The sequence below is a fragment of the Arachis ipaensis genome, chromosome B7, assembly GCF_059453495.1.
Source record: "Arachis ipaensis isolate K30076 ecotype BB chromosome B7, ASM5945349v1, whole genome shotgun sequence".
Classification (NCBI taxonomy): Eukaryota; Viridiplantae; Streptophyta; class Magnoliopsida; order Fabales; family Fabaceae; genus Arachis; species Arachis ipaensis.
The window spans coordinates 130,287,501-130,308,356 of NC_142442.1; the positions used below are offsets into that span (position 1 = coordinate 130,287,501).

The 20,856-nt window shown below is 41.2% G+C and overlaps 2 pseudogenes; both read left to right on the forward strand.

The window, feature by feature from the left end:
• The first annotated feature begins 315 nt into the window (after positions 1-315).
• On the forward strand, positions 316-2,292 carry LOC148554129 (uncharacterized; annotated as a pseudogene).
• Positions 2,293-14,307: 12,015 nt separating this feature from the next.
• On the forward strand, positions 14,308-15,048 carry LOC148554130 (uncharacterized; annotated as a pseudogene).
• Positions 15,049-20,856: the final 5,808 nt, after the last annotated feature.

The following is a 20,856-nucleotide window of genomic DNA, read 5'->3' on the forward strand; positions in this document are numbered from 1 at the left end:
GAGTTTGATGTGGAACACTTAAAAACGTTTATCAATAAAAGATTCTAAAAGACTCTCTTTTTTTCTGAAAAATCTTCTTTATGTATTCCTATAGTTGTTACCCTTTGCCCCTAATGATGTCGCTTTAATGTGACGAAGTTGCATAGGAGAGGCACCATTTGGTTGCTCTATAGGAAAAATGTTTTAAAAAAAGTAGCTTTCTTTAGCTTTGTTGATTTACCTGACCTGTTTTGGATGAGACTTCTTTTAGTAACGTTCTTCTTTACTTTTGTATTTGTAGGTGTAGCCTTTATGTCTCGCACTGTTCTTACGAATATGTCAACCAAAGTCCCTGTAGACTTTGAGTTTGGGTAGACACCACTGTTCTTTCTTATGCCTCTGTAACTGATAGGGAGTATTGTGAGAAATTTCGTAGTCATCATAGTATATGTGAGAGCAGAGAAGGTGAGAAGAACTATGTGTTAGAGGCCCTTGATCTGGAAGAGAGAGTGTGTTTTCCTCCCCTAGAGAATTCTGAGCAACCTTTCTTCTATGCTTATGATTGTTTCTTCACTAGATTAGGTATCCAACTTCCTTTTGCTATCTTTGAAATGGATATCCTTCGGTCTTGTAACCTTGCATGATTGTTTCTTCACTAGGTTAGGTATCCAACTTCCTTTTACTGTCTTTGAAATGGATATCCTTCGGTCTTGTAACCTTGCCCCTAGTCAATTATATCCGAACTCTTGGAATTTTATGAAAATGTACCAGCTCCTATGTCGGGAGCTAGATGTCCGACCTTCATTGAATGTCTTTTTCTACCTTTTTGTTGCGACAAAATCTTATAGTTCCAAAAAGAAGTCGGGGTGGATATCCTTCCGAGCTGTACAAGGTCGGATGATTTTCTCTATCTTTGATGATTCTTTTCACGATTTCAGAAATCAGTTTTTTAAAGTCTGAGGTGCTGAGGGAGTCCGACCTTTCTTTCTTCCCAAAAACCAAAAACCCCATTTTTCCTTGTACTGGCAAGATACCCTTATAATCCTTAGGTGTGATGTAGCCGAGTTAGATGACCTGAAGAGGGGTGTTGTAGATTTTCTTTTAGATACCTGGGGTCGGGCTCCTTACCTGGATACAAAAAGATTTTTGGGAGATCCCAGCCTTCTGAAGTCTGAGCTTGGTAATTCCCTCTTTCTTTACTTGTTGACTTTTATTTATCATTGTCATTTTTGAATTTGTTTTGTTTTATTTTTTGCAAAAAGTATGGCTTCAAAATTGGCTATGAGAGTTCTTTAGAACACTAAGAAAACTATTGTAGCCCAGAATCTTCAGCAGCAGAAAAAAGTTGGGGTCGGGTCTTCTGTCCGATCTTTTCCGAGGAAGTCGGGGTCGGGTCCTTCTGAATAGAAGGTTATCATCCCTACTCCTCTCTCCAAACCTATACCTTCTGAACCGTCTCCTTAGTCTTCTTCTTCTACTGAACCTCCCTCCAAGAAACAGAAAGTGGACAAGGAGAAAAGCATTTATACAAGAAATTTTGATGCCTTGACTTGAGGGGAGAAGAACATCCTCCCTTATCACCATTTGAGCACCGATGATGTGGCACTACAAAACCACCTCCAGACATTGGCACGTGGAGGGTTCCGTACAGTCGGAGTATGTACTATACTTGCTAGGGATTTGAGGAACTCTCCCATTCAAGCCACGACCAGTGCATTGGTGGTCGCCTGGGCCGGCATGGAGAGGTTAAATAAGATAAAGAAAGAATTGGAGTAGGGGATAGAGACCTTGAGGACCGACCTGGAGAAAGCTCGGGAGAGAGCGAGCAAGTCGAAGGCTTCTGCTGCTTTAGCCGAGAAGAAGGCGAAGAGAGTTGAAGAGAGCTATACTTGTGTTTTCGAGGAAAGACTGGCGCTGGAGGAGGAGTTGGTAAAAATGAAAGAGAAGCTCATCGACCTTGAGGAGTCGGTAGCATTGGGTATGGATGAGATGTTTGAGAACCTAAAGGCTTAGGTTAAGGTCTTGGCTCCCGACCTTGATCTTTCCCTTTTCAACACGGACAACATAATGGTGGATAACAAGATAGTCCCTGCACCCGAGGAAGATGAGGAGGAGGAGCCTCCACTTAATCTGAAGACCTCGGGGCCTCAGGTCGGTCAAACCTCCACATCGGGAGCCCAACCTGAAGCTGTTGTCGTGGAGACTTCTTCTTCGACTCCTGTTGTTGTTTCAGCCGTGCCAGTGTCCGTCCATTCTCCAACTTCTTCGGCCAAGAAAGATAAGGTTACAGGCGAGGACTTTACTCCTCTTTGAGCCTTTTGTATTTTGCTTTAGACATACTGGTATGGCCCGACTTGTGGGTCTTTTAACACTTTAAATTTTTTGTAATAGCTTGTAGTTTTTCGAATACTTTTTACCTTCTATTTAGTTGCTTTTCACAACTTTTTTATGAAGTAATGTTCAAAACTTTGTCTTTTAATGTTGCAAAGGACCCTTCCATTTTTTTGAAACGAAGTTATATTCTTGTAGTGGGGTATAGTTTGCTTTGACTTTTAGGTCATAGCAAATTTCGAAAGTTTACTAGTTTCCTTACGTAGATCCGACTTCGAGTAGTCGGCCTTTGTTAAGTTACTTTTACAACTCATTTTCTCTCCGTCCTTTATTGAGGTCGCTGTTCATACCCTGGGTCGAACTGTCCGACCGGGATGTTTAGCGACAAGTCGACCGATCTCTTTAGGGCAGACTATCCGACCTCTTCTCCAAGAGCTCAGCCAAATCACTACAGAGGGCCAAGAAGGCCCAAACGAAGGAACACAGTCCAAATCTAAAGGCAGCCAAAGCCTAGAAAGATAAGGGCGATTCCCTTAAAGATAAGATGACTTCACTCAAAGATAAGATAAGATAAGATAACTATCTTATCTCCAGAAAGGTCACTCTACACCATTATAAATACACTGGAGCACCCAGGTATAACTCATACTCTGATTCTACAAAAAACCTGATTAATACCCTTGCTAACTTAAGCATCGGAGTCCCTTGCAGGTACCACCACCCTCCGGTGACGAAGGATCAGCAGCACCCTCAGTCCAACAAGTCGAACGCAACAGCTCCGGCCACCACCCACAAGTCGGACACATCAGCACCGACCAGCACAGAAGATCTCGCCCGAGATCGACCTACAATTTTAGGTAACCCTCAGAACATTGGCACCGTTGCCGGAGACTTGGAAGTCATCCCATCATCATGGTGGACAACCTTGACAACGACCACAACTCTGATTTGGAGAATAGAACGCCACATAAGAATGCGGAGGTCACAATAGACGACACTTCTCAACCTAACAAAGACAAGAATCCGCCAAACATGGGAGCCATGGAGGCACTTCAGGATCACCTAAAACAACTCGAAAAAGAGGTCGAGTATCAACGGAAAGCCGAAAGAGACCTACGAAGAAAAGTTAGGCGACGCCGCGAGTTAGAAGACAAGCTCCTAAAACTCGAAGCAGATCTCAAGGCCAAAACTACTCAATCTGGCCACGAAGGTAGCTCTCATAACGATCAAGATCCGTTCACCAAAGAGATAATGAAAACTAAAATCTCGAAAGATTTCAAACCTCCCGACATGACTCTATACGATGGCACATCAGATCCTAGCCATCACCTCAGTAATTTCAGAAGTAGAATGTACCTTACTGATGCCTCAGATGCGGTACGCTGCAAAGCCTTTCCAACTACTGATAAAACACTGTTTTATGGTTTATATTGTGTTTAATTGTGTGGTTTTATCATGATCCTTACCCACTTATTCATTAATTTAGCATGCATTTATATTTCCTTCCTGAAATTATTACATGTTTGAAAACTGCTTCCTAGAGACTTTTAATTTTGTATTTTTTAACTCTCCTTTATTCCATTTGATGCCGTGATCTGTGTGTTAAGTGTTTCAGGCTTTATAGGGCATGAATGAGTTGGAGATTGGAAAGGAAGCTAGCAAAAATGGAAGGAACACAAGAAATTAAGGAGATAACCAGCGAGAAGTGATGCGGTCGCATGGCTCACGCGACCGCGCGAAAGAGGAAAATTCGCAGTGACGCGGCCGCACGGCTCACGCGACCGTGCGGACTGGAAAAGCTCGAGCGACGCGGAAGCGTGGACGACGCGAACGCGTGGCAAGGAAAAGCGCGAATGACGCGTTCGCATGGATGACGTGATTGCGTGACATGCGCGATCTGCATAATCTGCAGGATTCGCTGGGGGCGATTTTGGACCCTATTTTGACCCAGTTTTCGGCCCAGAACAGCAGACTAGAGCCAGAGAACATGCAGAAACCAAAGACAACATTCATTCTACACAGTTTTAGTTTTAGATCTAATTTTTACTGCTTTCCTAGGTTTTCTCTCTATACATTCATAGTTCTTAGGATTTTATTTTCTCTAGCTTTTTGCATTGGAACACTGAGAAGAGTTATTACCTCATCAAGACTTCGTCATTCTAGTTCGTTTTCTTTACTTGGTTTACTCTTCCATGTTCTTTGCTTTGTTTAATTTTACCATTGGAATATTCTTAGGATTATTTAATACAAGGATCACTTTTATTTTTAATTGACTATTTTAATTTTTATTTACAATGTCTTTCTTTAATTCCTTTTCATATGCTCTGAATTTTACCTTTACCATGAGTGAGTAGTTCCCTAACTTGATGGGGAGTTGATTGAAAGGAACCCTTGAGTTGGAAGGTTCAAGAGAAAGATTATAATTGGGTTATTGTTAGTTTGCTCTCTAGTTCCTGACACCAATCCTCCCAAGAGTGGATTGGGACTTGTGGATAGAACAACATTTCAACTTGTTTTACCTTCCCTTACTTAGTAAAGGATAACTAAACGAAATAACTCTCAATTATCAATTAATCTTAAAAGTGTTCCATCAAGAATAGGGCTTCCATGTAATCAACTCCCGGTCAAGGCTTTTATTTACATTATTCAATTTCATCAATTTAATTTCCTGTTTACTCAACTCAAACCTTTTCGAAAACATCTGATTAATAAAATAGCACCCTTTCCTGTAACTCGTTGGGAGACGACCTGGGATTCATACTCCCAGTATTTTAAATTTCAATTTTCTGTGACACATTTCTAAATTGAGCGGTGGATTTCTGGCGAGTTAAGAACTATACTTGCAACGTATATATTCTAATAATTTTTAATTCGCCAATTTCTGCCCGCATCAATTTTTGGCGCCGTTGCCGGGGAGTTGCAATAGAGTGCTAGAGTTATTAATTAGAATTTATTTATTTGCATTTTATTTTATTTTGCTACTATGAGCTGCATGTTTCTTTCGTCAAATGACGCGTTCACTTCCTTATCCGCGCTTGCTAATATTCGATCCTGAAATTGAAAGGACTATTTCACGAATAAGGCGAGCTCGGCGTCGGTTAGTCCGCCCTGAGGACAGATCTGAAACGTCACTTGAGGAAGAAACCAGCCCCCGTTCTACTGATTCGGTTGATTCACGTGCAGAAGACATGGCAGCTAGGAGAGTTACCATCAAGGAGGAAGGAGCCCCTGATTTTACAATGCAACCATTTCAAGCGCATCACCCAGCGGTGGCTACAGATTTTGAAATAAAGACCGCACTGCTCAATTTGATGCCCAAGTTTCATGGCTTACCTGCTCAAGAGCCCATCAAGCACCTGAGAGATTTCCAGGCAGCCTGTTCTACTGTCAGGCGAGATGGTACAGATGAAACTTCAATTCTGCTGAAAGCTTTCTCGTTTTCTCTTGAGGAAAAAGCAAGAGAGTGGTACTACACTCAACCCCTAGCAAATGTATCCAACTGGGATACGCCCAGAAAAGAGTTTTTGGAGAAATTCTTTCCATCTGAAGTTACTGATAAACTAAGGAAAGACATTTCCACGATTGTTCAAGATGACAACGAGACTCTCTTTGAATACTGGGAGCACTTCAATAGTCTTTTGGAAGCATGCCCCCACCACATGATTGACAAGATAGTGTTACTCAGCTATATCACACAGGGCATGAGGCCCTAAGATAAGACCACATTGGAAAGTGCTAGCAATGGGTCTATGAAGAAGTACAAGACCACTGATGAGGCATGGCAATTGATCAGCGACTTAGCTGAATCTACTAGGAACCACAGACAGAAGTAAGGCCATTCAAAAGCCGTTGCAGAAGTATCCTCTAGCAGAGAGACTGCTGCTCTAACTCAGAGTATATGTGAAATGACCAACTTACTGAAGCAAATGCAATTGAATCAACAACAAGTTCAGCAAGCTCAACCTCCTTCACCACAGCAAAACCAACAGTTAGTCCCACAGAGAGTTTGCGGAATCTGTGCTGATTATAGCCATTATACTGATGAATGCCCGCAACTCCAACAGGAAGACAACATGGTGGCATCCACTCATAACTTCTATGACCGCCCCAACCAAGGGTACAATCAAGGTGGAAATAATAACCATGGATGGCAGGACAATTCTAACCAGAATTGGAGGGACAACAATAACAGTGGAGGCAGAGATAATCAGGAAAATCAGAGGTGGAATAATAACAATAACAGGCAGCAGAACCAACCTTATAGAGCACCTCACCTGAGGCAATCCCAAGGACCACAAAATACCCAACAGCAGACCTCTCAATTTACTCACCCTTCTTCGTCTCCTAATGAAGAGTTACTAAAATTTTTTGAGCGAAGTCAATAGACCATGGAAAATAACATTAATGCCAGTCTGAATGGTCTGACCGCTACTTTGCAAGCTCTTGTCTCACAGATTGGATCAATGCAAAATTCCAGTAACCAACCTTCGAGCTCCACTGGAATCCCATTTAAACCATTACCAAATCCAAAGGGAGGCATTAATGCCATCACCCTGAGGTCCGGAACCACATTGCAGGAGAGGAATCAGGAGGAGCCAAGCCCACCAGAGCACGCCTCAGCTGAAGAGGTCGAAGAAGTAGAAGATGTTGAAGAAGAAGAGGACATACAGGACATAACTGAAAAAGAAGAAGCCCAACCACATGAGGAAGCACCAAGAGGCGCAGACACTGCAGAAAACACTACTCCCGTTCCATTTCCACAACTTGCAAGGAAGCCCAGGAAGCAGCTGGAACCTGATCCCAAAATGGTAGAAATATTCAAAAAGGTTGAGGTAACCGTTCCTCTTTTTGATGTTATTCAACAAGTACCTAAATATGCAAAGTTTCTAAAGATTTATGTATACATAAGGATAAAATTAATGAATTAGAAACTATTCCTTTAGGTAGTTCCATATCTGCTTTAATGGGAGGATTACCTGAGAAATGTAGTGACCCAGGTCCTTGTATAGTTAGTTGTACTATTGGTGGTGTAGTAATTTATGATTGCATGTGTGATTTAGGAGCCTGTGTTAGTATAATGCCTTTGTCTATATATGATATTTTGAGGCTCCCTCGCTTAAAAAGGTCGGCAGCTCGTTTTGTGTTAGCAGATAAAAGCATTATTACAGTGGCTGGAGTTGCTGAAGATGTTTTAGTGAACATTAAAGGGCTTACATTTCCCACTAATTTTTATATCTTGGAGATGCCCCATAATGACACAGATAAGCCATCATCAATCCTACTTGGAAGACCATTCCTGAAGACATCAAAATTCAAATTGGATGCTTTTTCAGGAACATACTCTTTTGAAATAGATGTCCGAATAGTAATCTTCAATCTGAATGGAGTCATAAACAACCCTCCAGAAGATCATTCTATCTTCCAGTGTGATGTCATAGATGAAACTGTAGCTGCAGTTCACAAGGAAGAGTTAGAAGAGAGGCACACTGGACAAGGTCCAAGTGTGGGGATCCTCTTGACTGACAATGAGGGCACTTCGACATTTTCACAAGTTCCAGACAATCCAGAGCCTACCCATGATCAGAAGTTGGAATTAAAACCTCTTCCTCCACATCTCAAATATGCTTATCTTGAAGATGAGCAGAAGTTTCCAGTTATCATTGCAAGGGAACTCACTTCTCAACAAGAAGAGCAGTTACTTGATGTACTGAGGAGGCACAAGAAGGCCATTGGGTGGAGTTTGGCAGACATAGTAGGCATCAACCCTCAAGTATATGAGCACAGAATATTTTTAGAAGAGGGAGCAAGACCTGTCCGTCAACTCCAAAGAAGATTGAATCCCACTATCTTGGAAGTTGTCAAAAAGGAGGTAACCAGACTATTGGAAGCAGGTATCATCTATCCCATTTCAGACAGTGAATGGGTTAGCCCAGTACAAGTGGTGCCCAAGAAGTCCGGAGTCACTACAGTGAAGAATGAGCATGGAGAGCTCATAGCAACTAGAGTTCAGAACGCTTGGAGAGTCTGCATTGATTATAGGCGTCTCAACCAAGCCACCCGTAAGGATCACTACCCGCTTCCATTCATTGATTAAATGCTGGATCGCCTGTCAGGTAAATCACATTATTGCTTTTTAGATGGTTACACAGGTTATTTCCAGATTCATATAGCTCATGAGGATCAGGAAAAGACCACTTTTACATGTCCTTTTGGGACTTATGCTTACAAGAGAATGCCCTTTGGCTTGTGCAATGCACCAGCTACTTTCCAAAGGTGTATGATGAGTCTTTTCTCTGATCTTATTGAGGACTGTATGGAGGTTTTTATGGATGATTTTAGCGTTTATGGTGATTCTTTTAGCCTTTGCTTAGATGGATTATCTAGAGTATTAGATAGATGTGTTAATACAAACCTTGTATTGAATTTTGAAAAATGTCATTTTATGGTAAAACAAGGGATTGTATTAGGACATGTGGTATCTAATAATGGCATTTCTGTAGACCCAGCAAAGGTGAATGTTATTTCTAGTTTACCTTACCCCTCTTCTGTGAGGGAGGTCCGTTCATTCCTTGGCCATGCAGGTTTTTACAGGAGATTCATAAAGGACTTTAGTAAGGTAGCACTTTCCTTATCTAGATTACTGCAGAAGGATATTGAGTTCGAGTTCAGTGAGGATTGTAAACAAGCGTTTGATAAGCTGAAGGCCGCCCTGACTCAAGCTCCAATTGTGAGAGGACCAGACTGGAGCCAGCCGTTTGAAATCATGTACGATGCTTCCAACCATGCAGTAGGAGTAGCGCTGGCTCAACGCGAAGGTAAGGATCCTTTTATTATTGCTTATGAGTCTAAGACTTTAGACGCTGCCCAGTCCAATTATACTACTACTGAGAAAGAGCTTCTTGCTATTGTTTTTGCTCTGGATAAATTCCGAGCTTATTTACTTGGTACTAGAGTAGTAGTGTATTCGGACCATGCAGCTTTAAAGTATCTATTATCTAAAAAGGAGTCCAAACCAAGGCTTATACGTTGGATACTGCTATTACAAGAATTTGATTTAGAAATAAAGGATAGGAGTGGTAACCAGAATTTAGTGGCAGACCACTTGAGTCGCCTTGAGCACATTAAGGATGATTATACTCCTATAGATGATAATTTTCCATTTGATAACCTGCAAGCAGTATCTGAGGTAATCCCTTGGTACGCACCTGTAGCTAATTATCTAGTTAGCCGCACATTTCCTCCAAACTTTTCTAAGCATCAAAGAGACAAGCTGAAAAGTGAGTCTAAATATTATATATGGGATGACCCATATTTATGGAGATGTGGCGCTGATCAAGTAATTAGACGGTATGTGCCTCAATCAGAATTCCAGTCCATCTTAGAGGCCTGTCACTCATCTGAGAGTGGAGGACATTTTGGCCCTCAAAGAACTGCTAGAAAAATCTTAGACTGTGGATTCTGGTGGCCTACTCTTTTTAGAGATGCTGCTGAATTTTGTAAATCTTGCCTCTGATAAACCAATATTTCATGAGTTCTTTTGTGCTTAATTAGAGTGATTTATTCAACTCTTCACCTACTTATTCACATTAATTGCATGGTTTTACTTTCCCTTCCTTATTGTGTCATATAATGAAAAACATGTTTTCTAAGCTTTAAAAATTAATTGTTTTAATTACCTTTATTTCCATTCGATGTCGTGATTAGTGTGTTGAGTTGTTTCAGATTTTCTAAGGCAGAATGACTTAAGGGATGAAAAAGGAAACATATTAAAAGGAAAGGATAAAGCAAAACGGAGCTTTAAAGAAACTGATATCCACGTGATCGCATGGATGACGCGATCGCGTGCCAAGCACGAATCAGCAGCGACGCGGCCGCATGACTGACGCGACCGCGCGCCTTAAGCAGAACGCACATGACGCGGTTGCATGACTGACGCGACCGCGTGGCAAGGAAAAGCTCCAATTGACGCGACCGCGTGACCCACGTGGACGCGTGACAGAGGCCACGCATCAGAAATTGTAGAATACGCTCGTGACGAGTTCTGAGGCCCTTTTTGGCCCAAATCCAAGTCCAGAAGGCATAGACCAGAGGTTATGAAGTGGGGGAATGCATCCATTCAGAGAGTTCGCATATTTTTCACCTTTCAATGAATTAGATTTAGTTGAGAGGGAGATCTCCTCCCTCTCGCTTTTAGGATTTAGAATTTCTTCTTGTTTCAAGAGTAACTCTGGATCCAGGTTTAATTTTATTTTAATATTACTTCTCTTTATTTATTCCAACATTTGAATTGATTATTATTATTTATGAATTATTCCATGTCACAGACTTCTATTTGAATTAATGATAATTGAGGTATTCTCAGTTTATGATTGTTCTCTTTGACTCAAGTTACCATTGCTTCCCATCTAAGGATATTTTTGCTATTATTCTAGCAATTTTACTTTTTCCTCTTTTGGTTCTGGTTAAGAATTTAGTAACTCAACAGTTATTAAACTCAATACAATTGATAATCGCTATCTTGCTAATTGAGCTGAACTTAAATAATCCCAACCTTTTCTTAGGAAATAATTAGGATTCAAAGGTCAACTTAATTAGTCCCTTGACTTTCCCTTACCCGGTAAAGGTTGACCAAGTGGAGTTTAGATTCAACTTTCAGTATTGTTGAGAGAGATAACCAAGTTGGACCTCTAATTTCCCTTATCTTGCCAAAAGTTGTTTTACAGTTATTAGTTATTTTTAATTGCCATTTAATTCACTCGTCATTTAAATTACTTGCTTCTCACCTTCTAAACCTCATTACAACCTTTATAACCAATAATAAGAACATACTTCCTCGCAGTTCCTTGAGAAGACGACCCGAGGTTTAATACTCAGTTATTAATTTAAAAAGGGGTTTGTTACTTGTGACACCCAAAACATTTGTATGAAAGGACTTTTGAAGGTTTAGAAACTATACTTGCAACGAGGATTTATTCGCAATTTTCTAGACCACGCAAAAGTTCTCTCATCAGCCTCCCATGCCAAAAATTTGGTAATATATCCAAGAGGGATGAGATGCCTCAAAAATATATGCTTTTCTGTGAAATTTTTGATGTTTAGGGCATTGACTTCATGGGTCCATTTCCAAATTCTAATAGTTATTTTTATATATTGTTAGCTGTGAATTACGTTTCCAAATGCGTGGAAGCAATTCCTACCCGCACTGATGATGCTGACACTGTTGTTTCCTTTGTGAGAATCCATATTATCTGTCGCTTTGGATCACTACGAGCAATCGTGAGCGATCAAGGCACCCATTTTTGTAACAGGAGACTAACAGGACTAATGAAGAAGCATGGGATAATTCATAAGGTTGCGACAGCATACCATCCTCAGACCAATGGGCAAGCCAAGGTGTCAAACAGAGAGATAAAGCGTATCTTGCAGAAGATAGTAAAGCCTCACAGAAGAGACTGGAGCACCAGACTACAAGATGCACTCTGGGCATATAGAACAGCATACAAAACACCCATTAGGATGAGTCCTTTTCGCTTAGTTTATGGAAAAGCTTGTCATCTCCCGGTAGAAATAGAGCACAAAGCCTTTTGGGCAGTCAAGGAGTGCAATATGGGAATTGAGAAAGCCGGATCTGAAAGAAAGTTACAACTGCAAGAACTGGAGAGCCTTCACCTAGAAGCTTATGAGAACTCAAGACTACACAAGGAGAAGATGAAGGCTGTACATGACCAGAACATCAAGAGGAAAGAGTTCCAACCTGGGGACTCAGTCCTCCTTTACAAATCTTGACTGAGGCTCATGCCAGGCAAGTTGAGATCAAGATGGGAAGGTCCATACAGAGTAGAGAAGGCCGAACCGTACGGAGTTTATCACCTTAGCCATCCTTCGAGCTCGGAGCTTATCAAAGTCAATGGACATCGTTTAAAGCTGTACCATGGCGAAAAGCGGAAGAAATACAAGGAACTCGAGATCTTCCTCTTGGAAGATCCCCACATAGCCAAAGACTGAGCTAATGGAGCGTCCAACTTACGGACGTTAAAGCAAAGTGCTAGGTGGGAGACAACCCACCATGGTATGATCGTTCTTTTCTCTATTTTTAGTTTTCTTATCCAATAACTCTTCTCTTTATTAGTATATTTCGTGCATCTACATTTACATACTTTTATTTAAAAAAAAATGCCACGCGACGCGACCGCATCAGCGACGCGTCCGCGTCGCAAGGAGAGGGGAGAAAAATAAAAACGAACAGAGAGTCACGCTAGAGCGTGGCTGGAGGCGTGCCAGTGGCACAAAGCGACCCACGCGACCGCGTCGCCGACGCGTCCGCGTCGTAGGGGCATAATGACCTCCCACGCGACCGCGTGCCCTGTTTTTTGACGTAAAAAGGGTGCACAGCTGAAAGTTGTGCTAGAGTGGTGCTGGACTGGCGCTGAACACGCAGTCCCCCTCACACGACCGCGTGCCCCACGCGGCCGCGTCGTACACCATAAACTGCCCACTCACGCGATCGCATGCTCCATGCGATCGCGTCACCTAAAATTTGGCATTTAATGATTTTGAACAGAGAGTTGTGCGAGTGCGAGGCAACCCTCGCGCCACTAGCACAAACTAGGGTCACGCGACTGCGTGACCGACGCGATCGCGTCAATCACCTTAAGCGCAAGTCGCGTGACCGCGTGCCCTATGCGATCGCGTCGCTTGCGGCGCACAGTTTTCCTAATTTTGCCAAATATCATATTTTTTTCTCTCCAAATCCTATTTTCTCTCTTTTCCCTCCTTATTTCTTCCTTCTCTCTTCTTCCTTCTATCTCACCTTTCACTCTCTCTCCCTCACCTCCATTAACAAAGTTTTATTTTCTTCTTCACCCTTTTCTTTTCTATCATTCTTCCTATTTTTTATGTTATTTTCTTTTCTTTTCTTTTTCTTTTCATTATTCATATTTTCTTTCTTCTTATTTCCTTTTTACATGGTGTTAGAATTTTATTTGAGTCATTATTCTTCATTATATGCTTGTGGATTATTGCAAATTGTTTGGTAATTATATATTATTTTCTTTAAAGGATTGCTTGCATGTTCACTCTAATACTTTCTATACTTTATTTACCTTGCATGCTATGTGTTTGTGAAAAAGCCCATATGGCATTATGCACTTCTCTATGTTATTCTAATATTCAATGCTTGCTTTTCACAAATTCCCTTTACTATTATATTGATTGAATTTAATTGTCAATACAAACGTGATGGTTTGTTACAAAGTAATGCTTGGTCTATGCTACTCATGCCCTTTTCCGGCATGCCAATAAACACCTTGCATTCACTTGTCATTATATGCACTAGCTATTTTCCTTTGATGACTTTTCACATGTACTCATGAGCGTGTGTTAATGTCAGTTACCTCCTAATGTGCATCCATCACCACCTTTTCCGTTCTCTTCCTTGCTATATATCTCTTTGAATTTAATTTACTTTCTCTTCCCCTTTCAGGATGGCCACCAAGAAAGGAAAAGAGAAAGCTACTCCCAAACCCCCAGCAAGAAGAGGAACTAAAAGAGCACTAATGGCAGAACCTTCTTCAACTGCAGTCAAGCCCTCAACAAAAAAGAGTTAAGAGGATCATCAAGGTTGATGAAAAGGAGAAAGCCTTTCCAGCAAAGGACACTGTGCAATTTCCAAATTGCTACTGTGAGCAGATGTTCCCTATTCTAGCTGAAAGGAGTTACAACAACGAACATCTTCTTATCCTCCCGCCCAATATTGCTACTTTTGTTGAGCCGCAAATTGAACGAAGACAATGGGGTTTCCTACAGAGACAACAGGAGCAGGTCAATCTTTCTTGGGTAGTCAAGTTCTACTCTAACTTCCACCTGCCTACCCTGCAGTCTGTCTTTGTCCGTCAGAAGCAAGTCCCCTTTACAGAAGAGGCTATTCAACAAGCTTTGAGTCTTCCCTCTATTCCAGAAGGAATGGACGCCTTTCAAGAATCTGCACTCAAGCGCCAGATGTACCAATTTGACTGGGAAACTGTTCTCAGAGTTATCGCACTACCTGGCAGCCGTTGGATCTACGGATACCATCGTACCCGCCCTAAGGGAATATCAGCTTCAGCACTTACCTTGGAGGCTCGCGTATGGGCATAGATCATGTCCCATTACATCTTTCCGAGTACTTACGAGTCCTCCTTCACTGCAGACATGGCCGTTCTACTATGGTGCATCCTTACAGACCAGCCTCTGAATCTACCAAGATATATCCGGAATGCCATGGGACACGTACAAATTGCAGGAAACTTACCTTTTCCCGCCTTGGTCTCAGATCTTGTCTCAGCAGCCGGAGTCTCCTACAGAACTGGAGACACCAAAGCCATGCTTCCATGGGATGATCAGTATGTCCCCAATAGAAAGTACCTTAGACTTCCAACAGTCACTACGAGCCTTCCTACTGCACCGGTTAAAGATATCCCTTCTTCAACACCACAAGCACCTACAACAGATGAACTGCTCCAGCAGATAATCAAAAGATTGGATCGGCAAGAACAGAAAGCGAAGTTAAGAGAGCGCCGTAACGAGCGCCGATTCAAACACCTCAAGGAGCTACTCAAGGGACACTTCAAGGACTCAGACACCCCGTACTCCACTTATTTTACCAGCACAGGGAGCCATGATGGTCCCGACTGTGGAGATACTGCTACTAGCCCACCCCTGTTCCTGACAGATGGCACCGAGGACGGTGCAAAGCCTTAAGTGGGGGGAGGTCGGTCAGTACCTGACTTCTGGAGGTAATTTCTCTTCCCTAGCACCAATAAATTAGGATATTTTAGTTAGCTTTTCTTTCTTTTATAGAATAGGATAAATTTCATAGTAATATGTTAGTTGCATGCATGTTCTACTTGATTGAAAAGACAATAAGTTTCTTCTAAGACTCTATCTTTGGAACAAAATTTCACTAATTTTTAAAATTTTTATGATAAATTTGCTTGAAGTTGTATTTGGAACATGATGTTTGAGCTAAAGAACACACAACCTGTGAAGATTTGAGCCTTTATGCATGGTTACATTATTTAACCATAATTATTTTATTCTTGTGTGTTTACTTCTCTATGATTATAATCTGTATTTTGTTTCATCCTATATGTCCAATATTTATTATATTTATATGCTTGCACATGATTGAGGCCATTATTTGTTTAAACTCACTCATCCAAATTAAGCCTACCCTTTTCAATTACCTTTGTTAACCACTTTGAGCCTTTAAATCCCATTTGTTCTATATTTCACCACATTATTAGCCTTAAGCGGAAAAACAATTGTATATCCCAAATTGAATCTTTGGTTAGCTTAAGATAGAATTGTGTGTGCTAGTTAAGTATGGGAAATTGTGAGAACAAAAGTTATTAAGGGAATGTGTCATGATAATTTAATGGGAGTTTGGATACCTACTCATGTGAAACTATAAGAATTAAAAATCTATGTGCATTGATAAGTTATGTTTATTTTTATGTCTATAAAAAATCAATAAATAAATAAGAGGACAAAATTACCCCAATGCTGAATTGAGAATTCAAAGATCAATGCACATATGATAAAAAAAATTAAAATAAAAAGTTGATACATGAGTATAGAATGTAAAAGGGGAATTCTGGGTAGCTAGGTATGAATTCTAAGGTTATGCAAGTTATATAGGTTGGGTTAAAGCTTGGGTTAATTAAAGATTCAATTTATAAGCTCACTTGACCATACATGTATCCCTACCTACCTTGGCCCCATTACAACCTTGAAAAGACCTCATGATGTTTGCACTGGTATATTAACTGTTGTTGATTGGTTAGGAGAAGAACAAAAGTTAGAGAGCATGATTAGAGAAGGATAGAGTGATTACCCTATACACTAGAGAGATTAGAGCGTACATACATCATCAGTGAGGGTTCAATGCTTGAATTTCCATGTTCCCTGCTCTCATGAGCTATCTTCTTGCACTTTTATCTGTCTTACTGTATAATGATAGAATTATTGAAATTTGATTTGTAATTATTTTGAAGAGCTTATTTACTTTTGATCAAGTGGACAAGAATCATATAGTTGCATTTATTTATATATATAGGATTGCATTGCATTGCATGAGTTTCTACATGTTCATACTTATTTACTTTATCTCCTTCAATTAAGCATGAGGACATGCTAATGTTTAAGTGTGGACAGGTTGATAAAACATTGTTTTATGGTTTATATTGTGTTTAATTGTGTGGTTTTATCATGATCCTTACCCACTTATTCATTAATTTAGCATGCATTTATATTTCCTTCCTGAAATTATTACATGTTTGAAAACTGCTTCATAGAGACTTTTAATTTTGTATTTTTTAACTCTCCTTTATTCCATTCGATGCCGTGATCTGTGTGTTAAGTGTTTCAGGCTTTATAGGGCATGAATGAGTTGGAGATCGGAAAGGAAGCTAGCAAAAATGGAAGGAACACAAGAAATTGAGGAGATAACCAGCGAGAAGTGACGCGGTCGCATGGCTCACGCGACTGCGCGAAAGAGGAAAATTCGCAGTGACGCGGCCGCACGGCTCACGCGACCGCGCGGACTGGAAAAGCTCGAGCGATGCGGAAGCGTGGACGACGCGAACGCGTGGCAAGGAAAAGCGCGAATGACGCGTCCGCATGGATGATGCGATTGTGTGACATGCGCGATCTGCATAATCTGCAGGATTCACTGGGGGCAATTTTGGACCCTATTTTGACCCAGTTTTCGGCCCAGAACAGCAGACTAGAGCCAGAGAACATGCAAAAACCAAAGACAACATTCATTATACACAGTTTTAGTTTTAGATCTAGTTTTTACTGCTCCCATAGGTTTTCTCTCTACACATTCATAGTTCTTAGGATTTTATTTTCTCTAGCTTTTTGCATTGGAACACTGAGAAGAGTTATTACCTCATCAAGACTTCGTCATTCTAATTCGTTTTCTTTACTTGGTTTACTCTTCCATGTTCTTTGCTTTGTTTAATTTTACCATTGGAATATTCTTAGGATTATTTAATACAAGGATCACTTTTATTTTTAATTGACTATTTTAATTTTTATTTACAATGTCTTTCTTTAATTCCTTTTCATATGCTCTGAATTTTACCTTTACCATGAGTGAGTAGTTCCCTAACTTGATGGGGAGTTGATTGAAAGGAACCCTTGAGTTGGAAGGTTCAAGAGAAAGACTGTAATTGGGTTATTGTTGGTTTGCTCTCTAGTTCCTGACACCAATCCTCCCAAGAGTGGATTGGGACTTGTGGATAGAACAGCATTCCAACTTGTTTTACCTTCCTTTACTTAGTAAAGGATAACTAAACGAAATAACTCTCAATTGTCAATTAATCTTAAGAGTGTTCCATCAAGAATAGGGCTTCCATGTAATCAACTCCCGGTCAAGGCTTTTATTTACATTATTCAATTTCATCAATTTAATTTCCTGTTTACTCAACTCAAACCTTTTCGAAAACATCTGATTAATAAAATAGCACCCTTTCCTGCAACTCGTTGGGAGACGGCCTGGGATTCATACTCCCAGTATTTTAAATTTCAATTTTATGTGATACATTTCTAAATTGAGCGGTGGATTTCTGGTGAGTTAAGAACTATACTTGCAACGTATATATTCTAATAATTTTTAATTCCCCAATTTCTCCCCGCATCAACTACCTTAACAAAGACAGCAATTAGATGGTTCGAAAACCTGCCTCCTTGGTCCATCTCAAGTTTTGACGATTTAGCCAAAAAGTTTCTAGCCAGATTCTCCATCCAAAAAGACAAAACTAAGCATTCCCCAAGTCTATTAGGAATCAAGCAAGGAGATCGGGAAAGTCTCCGCAGTTACATGGAAAGATTCAACAAAGCATGTCTGGACATACAAAGTCTGCCAACTGAAGCCGCCATTATGGGTTTCATCAACGGCTTACGAGAAGGACCTTTTAGTCACTCAATATCAAAAAAACATCCCACATCCCTGAATGAAGTGCAAGAACGAGCAGAAAAATACATCAATATGGAGGAAAACTCTCGACTAGGAGAGACCTCAAAATCAGGATTCTCCTACTCCTCTCGGGATAAGGACAAAGAGTCCAAGAAAAAAGAAGATCAGCATGGAGAAAAGATCAAGAAATACCACAATTACACCCCTCTGCGGGTATCTCTTGTAGATGTCTATCGAGAAGTATGCCATACTGAAAAGATACCCCCAGCTCGCCCACTTAAAAGCAAGAAAGGAAGAGAAAATCAGACTGAATACTGTGAATACCATCGAATCTATGGACATTCCACCAACGAATGCTTCGACTTGAAAAATGTCATAAGAAAACTGGTAAGAGAAGGAAAACTAGATCGGTACTTAGCCAGCAGAGTAGATGAACCGAGAAAAAGAAGAAGGGATGAAGATGTCAGACGAACTGAATGACCACCTCGTACACCGGAGAGACATGTCCACATGATACACGGAGGATTCGCGGGAGGAAGGATCTCCAAATCATCTCGCAAAAGACACCTTAAAGAAGTATATCATGTTGAGGGAGGAGAAGAAGCACCTGACATTCCCACTATCACTTTCACTAAAGAAGACGTAGTTGGCATCATCTCGGGGCATGACGATCCCATGGTCATCACTATCATATTGGCCAACCCTAATCTCCACTGCACACTGGTAGACCAGGGAAGCTCGCCTGATATCTTATTCAAAATCGCCTTCGACAAACTCGGCTTGGAAGAAAAAGAGCTCAGAGCATATCCGAACAACCTATTCGGGCTGGGAGACACTCCAATCCAACCACTTGGATACATCTCACTACACACAACCTTTGAAAAAGGAAATCGGTCAAGGACACTCAATATAGACTACATCGTAGTCGACGTGAGTTCAGCCTACAATGCCCTAATAGGTCAGACAACGTTAAATCAGCTCGGCGCAGTAGTCTCGACTCCACACCTGTGCATGAAGTTTCCAACCACAGAAGGAATAGCTATGATAAAAGCAGATCAGAAGACAGCGCGCCGTTGTTACAACGAAAGTCTAAACCTTAGAGGCAAAGGAGAAGAATTTCACACTATCGAACTCGGGGGAGTTCAAGGGCGGGAAGAACTTCGTCCACAACCCGAAGGCGAAAAAGAAAAAGTCTAGATCAAAGATGTCCCAGACAAAACAACCAATATTGGCATAATCCTAAAAGGAGACATAAAGGAGTCACTCATACAGTTCTTAAGAGACAATGTCGACTTCTTTGCATGGAAGGCCGTAGACATGCCAGGCATAGACCCTAAGTTCATGTGCCACAAGTTGGCAGTTTACCCATGATCTCGGCCAGTACAGCAGAGACGCAGAAAGCTCAGACCCGAATGATCACAAGCTGTGGAAGAACAAGTACAAGCTCTACTGGAGGTAGGATTCATAAGAGAAGTTAAGTACCCACTATGGCTAGCTAACGTCGTCTTGGTGAAAAAATCAAATAGGAAGTGGCGGATGTGCACCGACTACATTGATCTCAACAAAGCCTGCCCAAAAGATCCTTATCCACTCCCAAGCATCGACGCTCTGGTGGATGCCTCCTCCGGATACAAATACCTCTCGTTTCTGGACGCATATTCAGGATACAATCAAATCCCGATGTACCCACCTGATCAAGAAAAAACCTCATTTTTAACCCCAAAAGCAAACTACTGCTATATCGTCATGCCATTCGGATTCAAAAACGCAGGAGCCACTTATCAAAGATTAATGAATAAGGTCTTCTCAGACCACATCGGGAAAGTCATGGAAGTCTACGTGCATTTACAACGAAAGGTCTACTAGCTGGTTTGAAGCTGGCTAAGGAGGTTGGAGCTCAAAAGCTTATCATCTTCAGTGACTCATAGGTAGTCACCTCACAAATAGCAGGGAGTTACCAAGCCAAGGATCCTACCATGAAAAAGTACTTGGACAAAACCAAGGAACATCTCAGACAACTCGAGGAATATGAGGTCCGCCACATACCTCGGGAACAGAATGCTCGAGCTGATGCACTCTCAAAACTAGCCAGCACCAAACCAGGGGGCAACAATAGAAGCCTCATCCAAGAGATGCTGCAGAACCTGTCAATCTCAGAAGAAGAAAAGGTCCTAGCCATAACAGGTCTAGATCAAGGATAGATGACTCCCATAATTAATTACCTCAAAACAAAAATACTCCCTACAGATAAGAAGGAGGCAAAGAGGTTAAAATGGGAAGCACAATACTACACAATCATAAATAATACTCTATACAAGAGAGGGATTTCAACACCATTATTAAAATGCGTACCGACTTCTAACACAAAAGAAGTTTTAGAAGAAGTACACAATGGCATCAGTGGCAACCATCTCGGAGCACAAGCACTTACCAAAAAAGTACTCCGAGCCGGATTTTACTGGCCGACTTTATAAAAAGAAGCAACAGAATTCGTGAAGACATGTCTACCATGTCAGAAACATGCCAACTTTCACATCGCCCCGCCAGAGGAGCTCATCAGCGTAACCTCACCCTGGCCATTCGCA